Consider the following 12130-nt stretch of genomic DNA (forward strand, 5'->3'; position numbering starts at 1 on the left):
TGTTCACATGCATTGTGCACCCTTGCACTTTCCATGTGCCTACTTTTTAACCATTGACTCCCTTTTACATTCATCCATTCACATGTCCAAATAACCTTAGACTTCATCTATTCCTATTTCATATCATTCTAGGCTTCATTTGCCTTGCTCCCACATATATGTGCCCCATATATGACATGATGGGCACCATATTTCAACACCTAGGGCCATTCCACCATCCATAATATGATTTGGAATGGAACTAGGGCCATTCTAAAGCACATTATGGAAGGTGGAATGGCCTTAGTGTCATTCTTTCAAGCATATTGTGCAGGTAGAATGGCCCAAGGGCCATTCCAAAACACATTGTGCTTGCAAGGATGGTCCTAGGGCCATTCTACCATGCACTTTCTTAATGTTTTATGCATGCACATGTACAAATTAACCCTCTAAAATTCACCAACAATTGATATAAGGGAGTAGAGAATGGCCCTAAGGATTGGTATACACATGTAGAGATTGACCCACGGACCATTCTAAAATTTACCAGTAGACTTGACACAAGAAGAGAGTGGAGAATGGCCCTACGATCATTCTTGCAAATCTTAATATTTTAATATTTTATGCATGCACATGTAGATACTGGCCCAAGGGACATTCTAAAATTTATCCCAACAGTTGAATCGAGGGAGTGGAGAATAGCCCTAGGACCGTTCTTGTAAGTACAATGTGCTTTATAATGCCCCTATAAGGCCATTCTACCATGCACAATGTCCTTAAAAGAATGGCCCTAGGACCATTCTAAAGCACATCATGGGTGGTAGAAGGGCCCTAGGGACATTCTTTCAAGCACATTGTGCAAGTAGAATGGCCCTAAGGCACATCTTGCAAACACAATGTTCTCTAGAATGGTCCTATAACCATTGTCCTACACAATGTGCTTGAAAGAATGGCCCTAGGACCATTCTACTTACGCAATGTGCTTGAAAGAATGGCTAATCTTTCAACCACATTATGCATGATAGTGTAATGCTCCTTGCATTATAATCTTAAGGACTTGTAAGATTAGTACTTTGATTCTCCACCCAACTATATCCCAAATAGTCCCTAAACTCATGGTTATATAGGCCTAATTGGTGCATGACCTTCCAACTTCATCCCCTTGACCTTTCATTAGCTAGACATTACTTTTTCCTTGTCCAATGTCTCTTCAACTACCCTTAGAAGGGGGTTCCTACTTCTATGTCCCTTGGGCTTCCATTGTGCACCATCTATTCTCTTTTTACGTTAACTCTAATGCCTATTAACCATTGCTTAGGTATTTCCTATTTGAAATCCCATGAATCTTATTTATATGCAATCTTTATATATAAATACTCTTTCCTAGTCTTACCTTTCAATGTTTCCTATTAGCCTCATAACATTTACATATAAATACTCTTTCCTAGTCTTACCTTTTAGCATTTCCTGTCAGTCTCATAACATTTCCTCCCCCTTGAAAGAAAAGTTTTCGTCCTCGAAAACAAACTCAGGAAAACTTTTCTTTAGTGTAGCCACTCTTTCCCAAGTTGATCCTTCTTATGGTCTATTTTTCCACTTTACTAAACATTCTTTAAACATAGAATGTCTACTTTTCTTTTCTTGATATTCGAGAATCTTTTCAGGCTCATAAGGAAGAATATGTGGTTCTATAAAATCAACTATTTCTTCTTTTTCAATGATGTTATCATTGTTTCCCATCTTGTGTTTTAGTCTACTAACATGAAACACATGATGTAATATAGATCCTTCAGGTAAAGCTACCTTGTAAGCTGTTAAAAATACAAGTGAATAGGGTGTGTGCGGGAACAAGCCCTTGGTTAGAGGCTGTAAAAGAGGATGAGTAAATGTGAAAGAACCTGTGAAAAGGTGAGAAGAATCTACTGCTGGGAGAGAATAAAGAGTAGCATGAGAAGATTTAGGAAGTGTGGAGATATTCTGGGAAGTGTGGAGATATTCTGGGAAAAGTGAAGAGGTGGAGAGAATCAAGGAAAAGAGGTGGAGTGAATCAAGGAGAAATCAGTGGGATTAGATGCTTGATGTAAACTCTATAAATTGAGGCATTGCCCTAATGAGAATTTGCTAGTTTTTGAGTATCCATGCCTACATTGATCTATTTGTTAATTACCCACTAATTACATCTTAATTATTTGCTAATTACCCACTAATTATATCTTAATTATTTGCTAATCACTTTGTTAATGATATTGATTCTAGTGTTTGATCCACCATAGCTCATCACAATGCTCTAATTTCAACATGGTATCAGAGCCATGCTAATTTGTGAGCCCATTATCTTGCTAATTAGGATTAGTAGAAAATTATAATTTTTTCTCTTTTTTTCAACTAGCTTCTGTACCCCCAGCCAGTGGGTGGAGGAGCTTCCTCTCCTTACACACATAAAATTAGGCCAAACCCTTCTAGCACATGATAGGTATCTCATAGCTCTTCAAGCTCATCCAAACAACGTAGCAAACCGCCGCCGGATGAAGGAGAAATCGCTATTTTAGCAAGCTCCATTTTTCAGCAGAAGATCTCAGATCTACACTCACTCAGGGTGAATCACTCTAATTCCTCTTAGCCCAAGGTGTTTTCAAGCATGCTCTACAAGCTGGTAAGACAGAATTCAATTTCATCAAGTCTACAGTGAGATCCAAGCTCTTCATCAAATCTGCAGGAGACTTTGGTAAAACAGAGATTAAGCTTTCAATATTTGGTCAAATCTTGTGTTTCTTGGCTTAATCCTCTACTAGACTCATTGCTATTGATGGTTTTGAAAGCATTTGAGCTCATTTGAAGTCTAAGGCACTAGATCTGGACTCCCCGCATACTCTGTTTTCTGCACACAAAACAGTGGATTAATTTACTAATCAATGATTAATCAGTGCTAATCACTATATTTTGGTACAATTGAAGGTTCAAATTAACCATTAGGTATCTGATACAGATCTCTATAACTTCAGATTGCAATTCGGAGTTGGTTTGATATTCCAACCATTTCGTACAAATTGGTTACCCTTGATTTAATATAATTTCTGGTAAAATTATGCTGATAAATTTGTGATAATCATCATTTTGCATTTAACCCTTGGTTAATGCTTGTAAATCTCACTCAAATTCAAGATTATTCACAGCCAGAGTTGCATTTGGGAATGTTCATGAGAATGAATGCTATACGCATTATGTATTGGGCACATTACATCAGTGTAAATATGGGCACATTACATCAGTGTAAATATGGGCACATTACATCAGTGTAAATATGGGATCAGACACTGCCCTTGTCCAGAATAAGGCAAGAGGTAAGACCTCCCGCATAAATTTGGGTTTGCATTGTATAATGACACAAGATAAACATTAAAAACCCAAAGGAATTGTCAGCAAAACATTTAAACATGCTGCTCACATGGAGCAAGAAGACCTAACGGACAAACTCCTGGCCCCAACCATGGAAGAAGAAGAATATCTCTTTCCAAGAAGAGGATCCACACCAAGAAGATCTAAAGGAAGACATGGACACGAGAAGAGAAGCTGCCCCAAGAAGACTGAAAGAAGAGACGGACGCGTGGAGAGAAGCTGCCACGATAAGAAGACTGAAGACAAGAGAAGATGTGAGGCTCCAAAGAGAGGAGCCATGTGAAAATCTCTGAGAGAGAGAGAGAGAGAGAGAGAGAGAGAGAGAGAGAGAGAGAGAGAGAGAGAGAGACCCCACAACCCAATGTAACCTGCCCCAACAAAGTAAACCACCCACCGACCGATGATGTAGGCCACGTGGTAGATGTATGTGTGAGCACTTTAGTCAAGGTCGTGGGCACTTATAGTAGCCTTGGACACATAGAGAGAGAGAGTGTCAAGGACTATGGAGTTTAGGGTCTTGAGGCACTGGTCGCGAGCTGTCAAGTAAGAAAGAAACTTGATACAGGGTCCAAGTGTGCTAAGATAACTTGAGGGGAGGTGTAGACACTAGTCACGGACTATCAAGTAAGGGGAGGCAAACTTGGTATAGGGTCTAGGTGTACTAGGAGAATTCACTTGAGGGGAGGTGTTGAAAATACAAGTGAATAGGGTGTGTGCGGGAACAAGCCCTTGGTTAGAGGCTATAAAAGAGGATGAGTAAATGTGAAAGAACCTGTGAAAAGGTGAGAAGAATCTACTGCTGGGAGAGAATAAAGGGTAGCATGAGAAGATTTAGGAAGTGTGGAGATATTTTGGGAAGTGTGGAGATATTCTGGGAAGTGTGGAGATATTCTGGGAGATATTCTGGGAAAAGTGAAGAGGTGGAGAGAATCAGGGAAAAGAGGTGGAGTGAATCAAGGAGAAATCAGTGGGATTAGATGCTTGATGTAAACTCTATAAATTGAGGCATTGCCCTATGAGAATTTGCTGGTTTTTGAGTATCCATGCCTACATTAATCTATTTGTTAATTATCCACTAATTACATTGCTAATCACTTTATTAATGATGTTGATTCTAGTGTTTGATCCACCATAGCTCATCACAATGCTCTAATTTCAATAAGTGAATAGGGTGTGTGCAGGAACAAGCCCTTGGTTAGAGGCTGTAAAAGAGGATGAGTAAATGTGAAAGAACCTGTGAAAAGGTGAGAAGAATCTACTTGGAGAGAGAATAAAGGGTAGCATGAGAAGATTTAGGAAGTGTGGAGATATTCTGGGAAGTGTGGAGCTATTCTGGGAGATATTCTGGGAAAAGTGAAGAGGTGGAGAGAATCAGGGAAAAGAGGTGGAGTGAATCAAGGAGAAATCAGTGGGATTAGATGCTTGATGTAAACTCTATAAATTGAGGCATTGCCCTAATGAGAATTTGCTGGTTTTTTAGTATCCATGCCTACATTAATCTATTTGTTAATTACCCACTAATTACGTCTTAATTATTTACTAATCACTTTGTTAATGATGTTGATTCTAGTGTTTGATCCATCATAGCTCATCACAATGCTCTAATTTCAACAAGTGAATAGGGTGTGTGCGGGAACAAGCCCTTGGTTAGAGGCTGTAAAAGAGGATGAGTAAATGTGAAAGAACCTGTGAAAAGGTGAGAAGAATCTACTGGGAGAGAATAAAGGGTAGCATGAGAAGATTTAGGAAGTGTGGAGATATTCTGGGAAGTGTGGAGATATTATGGGAGATATTCTAGGAAAAGTGAAGAGATGGAGAGAATCAGGGAAAAGAGGTGGAGTGAATCAAGGAGAAATCAGTGGGATTAGATGCTTGATGTAAACTCTATAAATTGAGGCATTGTCCTAATGAGAATTTGCTGGTTTTTGAGTATCCATGCCTACATTAATCTATTCCCACTAATTACGTCTTAATTATTTGCTAATCACTTTATTAATGATGTTGATTCTAGTGTTTGATCCACCATAGCTCATCACAATGCTCTAATTTCAACATAAGCTACACTTCCAAGTGTTATTTTTTAAGTATGTATAAGGACCACAATACCTTGGATTTAACTTTGGAATTTTTTCACTTTTTAAAGTTTTTGACTTTTCAGAAACCTTTACATAAACTAAATCACCTTCCTCAAAATTAATTAGTCTTCTTTTACCTTTCTGATAACTCATATAACAATCCTACGCTTTTTAACGTTGCAATGTTTAACACGTCTTGCATGCCTAGGACCATTCTAAAAATCACTAGATGTTGGCACAAGAGGATGGAGAATGGCCCTAGGGCCATTCCACGATCCACAATGTGATTTGGAATGGCCTTAGGGTCATTGTAAACAACATTATGATTGTAAGAATGACCCTAGGGCCATTCTACCATGTGATTTGAATTGTGCAGGTAAAATGGCCCTAGCACCATCCTTAAACTCACTAGTTTTTGGATCAAGAGGGTGGAGAATGACCCTAGGGCCATTCTTTCAAGAACATTGTGTAGTTAAAATAGCCCTATGGCCATTCTAAAGCACAATTTTGATATTTTATGCATGCACATGTAGAGTTTGGTCCTATGAACATTCTAAAGTTCACCAACAATTGACACAAGAGAGTAGAGAATGACCCTATCACTATTCTTGCAAGCATAATGTGCTCTAGAATGACTAAAACGCCATTCTACCGTGCATAATGTGCTTTGAAAGAATAGGACCATTCTAAAGCACACCATAGATGATACAAGCAGTATAGAAAGGGCCATTTATGATCCATGATGTGTTTAAGCATGGCCCTAGGACCATTCTGAAATTCACGAGTTGTTGGATCCATAGGGTGGAGAATGGCCCTAGGTCCATTTTTCAAGCACATTATGTATGCATAAAATATCAAGATTGTGCATGGTAGAATGGCCCTAGGGCCATTGTTGCAAGCACAATTGTACAAGTAGAATGGCCCTAGGGCCATTCTTTCAAGCACATTGTGTAGGTAGAATGGCTGTAGGGCCATTCTAAAACACATTGTGCTTGCAAGAACGACCCAAGGGCCGTTCTACCATCATGCACAATCTTGATATTTTATGCATGCACATGTAGAGATTCATTTTACCATGCACAATGTGCTTAAAAGATTGGACTTAGGTCTATCCTACCATCCATGATGGTGAATTTCAGGATGGCCCTATGGCCATTCTTGCCATGCCCATGTAGAGATTGGAAATTAGACCATTCTAAATTTCACCCGTTGTTTGTTGACACAAGAGAATAACAAATTTAAATTTTGGGAGGAAATTCGAATTTTGAATTTTGGGAAAAAAATTCAATTTTATGGAAAACTCAAATTTTAAAACTTAGCAAGAAAATCAAATTCAAATCTTGGGGGAATTCAAATCTTGGGAGAATACGAATTTTGATATGGAATTTAAATTTGCAAGGTAATTACAATTATGTGAATTTTTAAATTTAAAGAGAAAAATAAAATTTTGAGAATGTTAGAATGGTCATATGGCCAATCTAAAGATGGTTTAGAAGTTTTGTGCATGGTTTAGTAGCTTGGCCCTAGGACCAATTTACCAACAAAGATGATGTAGCTTTGTTCATGGTAGCTTGGCCCTAGGGCTAGTCTAGATTCTCTTGTGTGTGATAGCTTGGTCTGTGTTAGAGAGAGAGAGAGAGAGAGAGAGTAAAATCTTGGGTGTGCAGACTAGAAGCCAGCGAGGTCAATGCTCTGCCCAGCGCCATTAAGTAACTATTTAGATACCAAGAGCCACCTGCTACTATAATAAACTCGATGAGAAGCTTGGTATGCTACAGTCGGCTAATGAAGGCCGCCATGGTGCCAAGGTGAGATTAAGAAGCCGAAAGAGAGAGAGAGAGAGAGAGAGAGAGAGAGAGAGAGAGAAAGAGAGAGAGAGAGAGACTATTTCTCCTCGTGTCATTCTTTCAAGAACATGGTACACTGTAGAATGGCTCTAGGACCATTATAAAACACATTGTGAATGGAAGTATGGCCCTAGGGCCATTCTAACATACAGATTCTTAATAATTTATGCACAACAACAACCTTGATATTTTATGCATTCATGTTTAAATAATGGCCCTAGGACCATTCTAATATTCACCGCTAGTTGGCACAAGAGGGTAGAGAATAGACCTATGGTCATTCTTGCAACTTAAGCACAATGTACTTTAGAATGGTCCTAGGACCATTCTAACATGAACCAATAGTTGGCACAATGGAGCTATAGAATGGCCCTAGAGCCATTCTTCTATTCTGCTTAAGAATGGCCCTAGTGCCACTCTACCATCCATGGTGTGCTTTAGAATGACCCTATGGCCATTCATATCATTTGCAACATTAAAACACCATTGACATTTCATTATCAAAAAAAATCTCAACACCACATTAAACATCAAGATGAATGGTCCTAGGGCCACCATTCTCTACATGTGCATGCATAACACATCAAGAATGTGCATGGTAGAATGGCCCTATGGCCATTCTTGTAAGCACAATATGTTTTAGTAGAATGGTCCTAGGGCCATTCTATACCATACACAATGTGCTTGAAAGAATGGCCATAGGGCCATTCTATACCCTCTTGTGCCAACAACTAGTGAAATTTAAAATGGTCCTAGGGCCATTCTTGCAAGAACAATGTGCTTTAGAATGGCCCTAGGACCATTCTACCATACACAATGTGCTAAAAAGAATGGCCCTAAGGCCATTCTACCATCCATGACGTTCTCTAGAATGGCCCTAGGTCCATTCTTTCAAGCACATTGTGCATGGTAGAGTGGTCTTAGGGCCATTCTAAAGCACATTCTGCTTCCAAGAATGACCCTAGGGCCATTCTCTAACTCTCTTGTGTCAACTATTGGTGAACTTTAGAATGGTGTGTGTGTGTGTGTGTGTGTGTGTGGAGAGAGAGAGAGAGAGAGAGAGAGAGAGAGAGAAAGCTGTATTAATGTCTACTAGAGGCCGAACTCAACCTATGAGACAAATCAATGTACATCTGGATGTCCAAAAAAAGGACAAAATGAACATGAAATAAAGTGTGAAATTACTGAGCTAGTGGGGGGGTGATGGATGGAGCACTACTGCTAGAGGCTCAGTATGCAACCTATATGCATAGGGTATACAAGAATGCAATGCAGATCTGTCTAGCTCCAACCAGTACCATAATGGGGGTGTAATATGTGATACATAGGCGATGGCGAGGCAAAAAGAGAGAGAGATATATATGTATATTAAGTGTCTACTAAAGACCCAATATGCATATAAGATCATAGTGATACAATAATGTCCATGGCATATCTCATCATGGAACAAAAAAAAAATAGAAACAAAACATTAACATAGCTATCTCACTAAGGTGATAAAAAATTTTCCATGGAAACTCATCATGGAATACTAGGAACATAGAAACGTGAGACGAGCATCAGCCCCCAATAGATGGTATACCACTCTCAAAAATATCAAGCATAGGCTAATGAGTATGGTCAAGAGTTCTCCTTCAACTATGTCACGTGGAAAGGTAGCTCGATGGCGGTGGAGCGTGTCTTGGATCTCAAGCTAATGATGGGATCGTGGGCTAATGTCCGCAGGCCGCCAGAGGCATCGGGCATGCTGGAATGCACAGGCTCAGTCTGAGGTAACTCCTCTCGCGCAAGGTAGGTCCGGAGCACTTCAAAGTGGGTCCACAAGATCCACTGTATCGGTGTCCTCCACCTCCTAGGTCCCGAAGAAACTCGTGATGGTTGGCTAGCGAGGGAGGGGGCAAGGTGGTTGGGGCCAAAGCTCTCTCAAGAAAGTGTCCTAGTGTCTGTGAAGCTCTAGCAAGAAGAGGCCTAGGCAACGCTGGTCCAAGAAGTCAATGATCCTGGAGAAGAGCAGACCAAATCTCTCACGAAATAGACAGTGAAACCTCCCGCGGATTTCATAGTATACTGAGGAGCGGCATATGTAATGCTCCTTCTTCTCAACCTCCGTGTGGCATAATCGACAGGCCCTCTCCTCTCTCGATCTCTGTATGAGCTTCTCGGCTCTGAAGACGCACTCAGCTCTACCTGTCTCCACTATAAGGCAATGGGATGAAACCTGTATCTGGCAAATCGCAATCCACATGGCATGGGACATGTGAACACTCAGGTAGCCTGGCTATTGGATGAATACATCCTCAATGAGTGTGCGAAAGTGATCTCTATATCAGTGCATCTTTGTTGGGAGCTCCTAGGTGTGATCCATGTGCAATGGGTGTAGAGACGGAGAAGATCTAACCGGATAACTGAATTGCTATCCTCGTGATCCTCATGAGAGAGCCAGAAAAAAGGGGATTCCAAAATGTATTGAAGGGATGGTAGGCGGTCCATGCGGAGCCCATATATACTGAGAACCAAGTGGAAACTAATGCATACCATAATCTAGAGTGGCCCTCAAGTGCTAGTTGTCTCAAGGACTCTAGGGCAAACCTCAAGTACATATAGGGATCCATGTGACTGATGTGATGGAGCTAGGTGACTGACTGGAAGAGTGCATCCACTACCATCGTGGCTGTAGCAAACTCTGCCTAGATATACTATAGTGAAATCTAATAGACCATACATGATTAATATCATCAATTGGTAAGCTAACACTCCCGACAGGCATTCACATGCAAGCACATGCATAAGGGATCATTTCTCTTTAAGGGGGGGCATGTGTGTGCACACGTACGCTTTTGCGTGTGCATGAGAGAGAGAGAGAGAGAGAGAGAGAGAGAGAGATTGGATTTGCCAAAAAAAAAAATAGCACTTTACAAAGATATAACAAAACCTAGCTATTACTTTGAGGATAACATGCTACCTGTAAATAAGAACATGTACAAAGAGCTAGTGAGTAGTGTTATATATTGAAATGCTTGACCAAATGTTCCCTTTAAAGTGAGTGTGATGAGTAGGTTCTCTAGTAAGCCCTGAGAGGAGCACTGGAAGGTAGTGCATGGAGTAGGTTCTCTAGTTGAAGTACATCAAGGAAACACTTGATTACAACCTCTCTTATACTTCGGAGAAGACCCTTGCTTATTATGACTCTAACTACAACAATTATCCACACAACAAGGTCATCTTGCTATACACTTGGTTCATGAGTTCTTACTTAGATTAATAAGAAGAAATAATTAGTGGAACCCTTGAGGATTATTATGACTCAAACTACACCAAGGTCCTTAGTGACAAAGTGTTACTTTACACTGGGTTTTTATGAATTCTTACTTACATTAAAAAAGACACATACATTAGTGAAACTCAATATAACTTAGTTACTTGCATACTAGGAGACAATGTGGCATAAATGGATCTTGAAGGACATGGGACCAATGAAAAAGCAATTAATGGTGTTGATTGTGATACAATGTGCCATTTTAAAGAACCCAATGTCCCATGCTTACCAGGGAAAAAAATAACGAGCATATCCTATGGTCAAATTAGAGATGGGTTGGCAAATCTTTCTTTCATAAAAGGTAGTATGTAGGAAACTTTGGCCAACATTGTTTAAAAAATTTCAAGATATATGCTCACCTTTAGTGTAAATTTGGTAATTTTTCCTCTAAAATTTACCTCAAAATGCTACCTTTGGCTACCAATTTTTTGGTCTAAAATGGCCCAAGACTTTTGGAAGACCCTTTCCTGACGCTTACACAACATTTTGAGGTTCACTATCATTTTGTATGCAAGTTGATCATGGATGGAGAAGTCTAGCTAATCTATTGCTCAATGGAAGAGAGTCACCTTGATAGATTCACCAAATGTCAACAAGATGAATTAGAGAGGCATCTTCATTGTCTTAAGGAAAACAAGCTATGTTGAGAATGGTCCCCTTGTGTGTGTGTGTGTGTGTGAGATATATATATATATATATATATATATATATATTAAGTGTCTACTAAGGACCCAATGGGCCTATGAGACCAAAGTGATTCAATAATGTGTGTCACTAGCCTAGACATTTCCCAGTATGAAAGGGGTCTGGTGGACTCCAGGATGTCTAAATATTTGGAAAGTACAAGCTTTGGGAATGGGGGATTATCCTAGAATACAAAGGACCACACTCCTAAAATTTAAGAGAGTTGCTATTTTTGGCCCGACTCTGATGGAAATTCTATTTGCGTCATTACATCTGGAATCGAGCAGATACCAAGAGTTGGCAAAGTGCCTATGACAGAATGTCTACTAGTTGGGATATTTTTAGAGGTAAAGATTATGGGAAAACCCATCTCTTAGATTGGGACATGTGGCAAGAAAGTGGATCAAAGTGAGACAAGTGGCCTCACACTTGTCAGAAAGTGGATCAAAGTGAGACAAGTGGCCTCACACTTGTCACTTCAGCTATTGTGTGGCTCTCCACTTGTCATTGTAGCCTTCTCTTACCATTTTAGCTCATAAAAGGCACAAATCTATAAATTGAAGCCCTCTCTCTTCATTAATGAAGGCTCTCTTGCTGCACACTAGCCTCTACCACCGTTACAGGCTTCCCTAATGATGGCTACTCTCTTTCGCTCTCTCTTGAAGGCTACCCATGAAGAATACCGACTATTGGGGACTGTTTTGGAGGCTTTCATCGCGAAGAAATGCTAAAGGCAAGGGTATTTAATCATTTATTATAATTTCCAGCATTTGTACTTGTTGTACCAGCCCAGCCATTATGTTGGCTGTACCAATCCTGTACTTGTTGTACGT

Source organism: Cibotium barometz, chromosome 64 (genome assembly GCF_041138505.1).
Source record: "Cibotium barometz isolate CiBa-2024 chromosome 64, ASM4113850v1, whole genome shotgun sequence".
Classification (NCBI taxonomy): domain Eukaryota; kingdom Viridiplantae; phylum Streptophyta; class Polypodiopsida; order Cyatheales; family Cibotiaceae; genus Cibotium; species Cibotium barometz.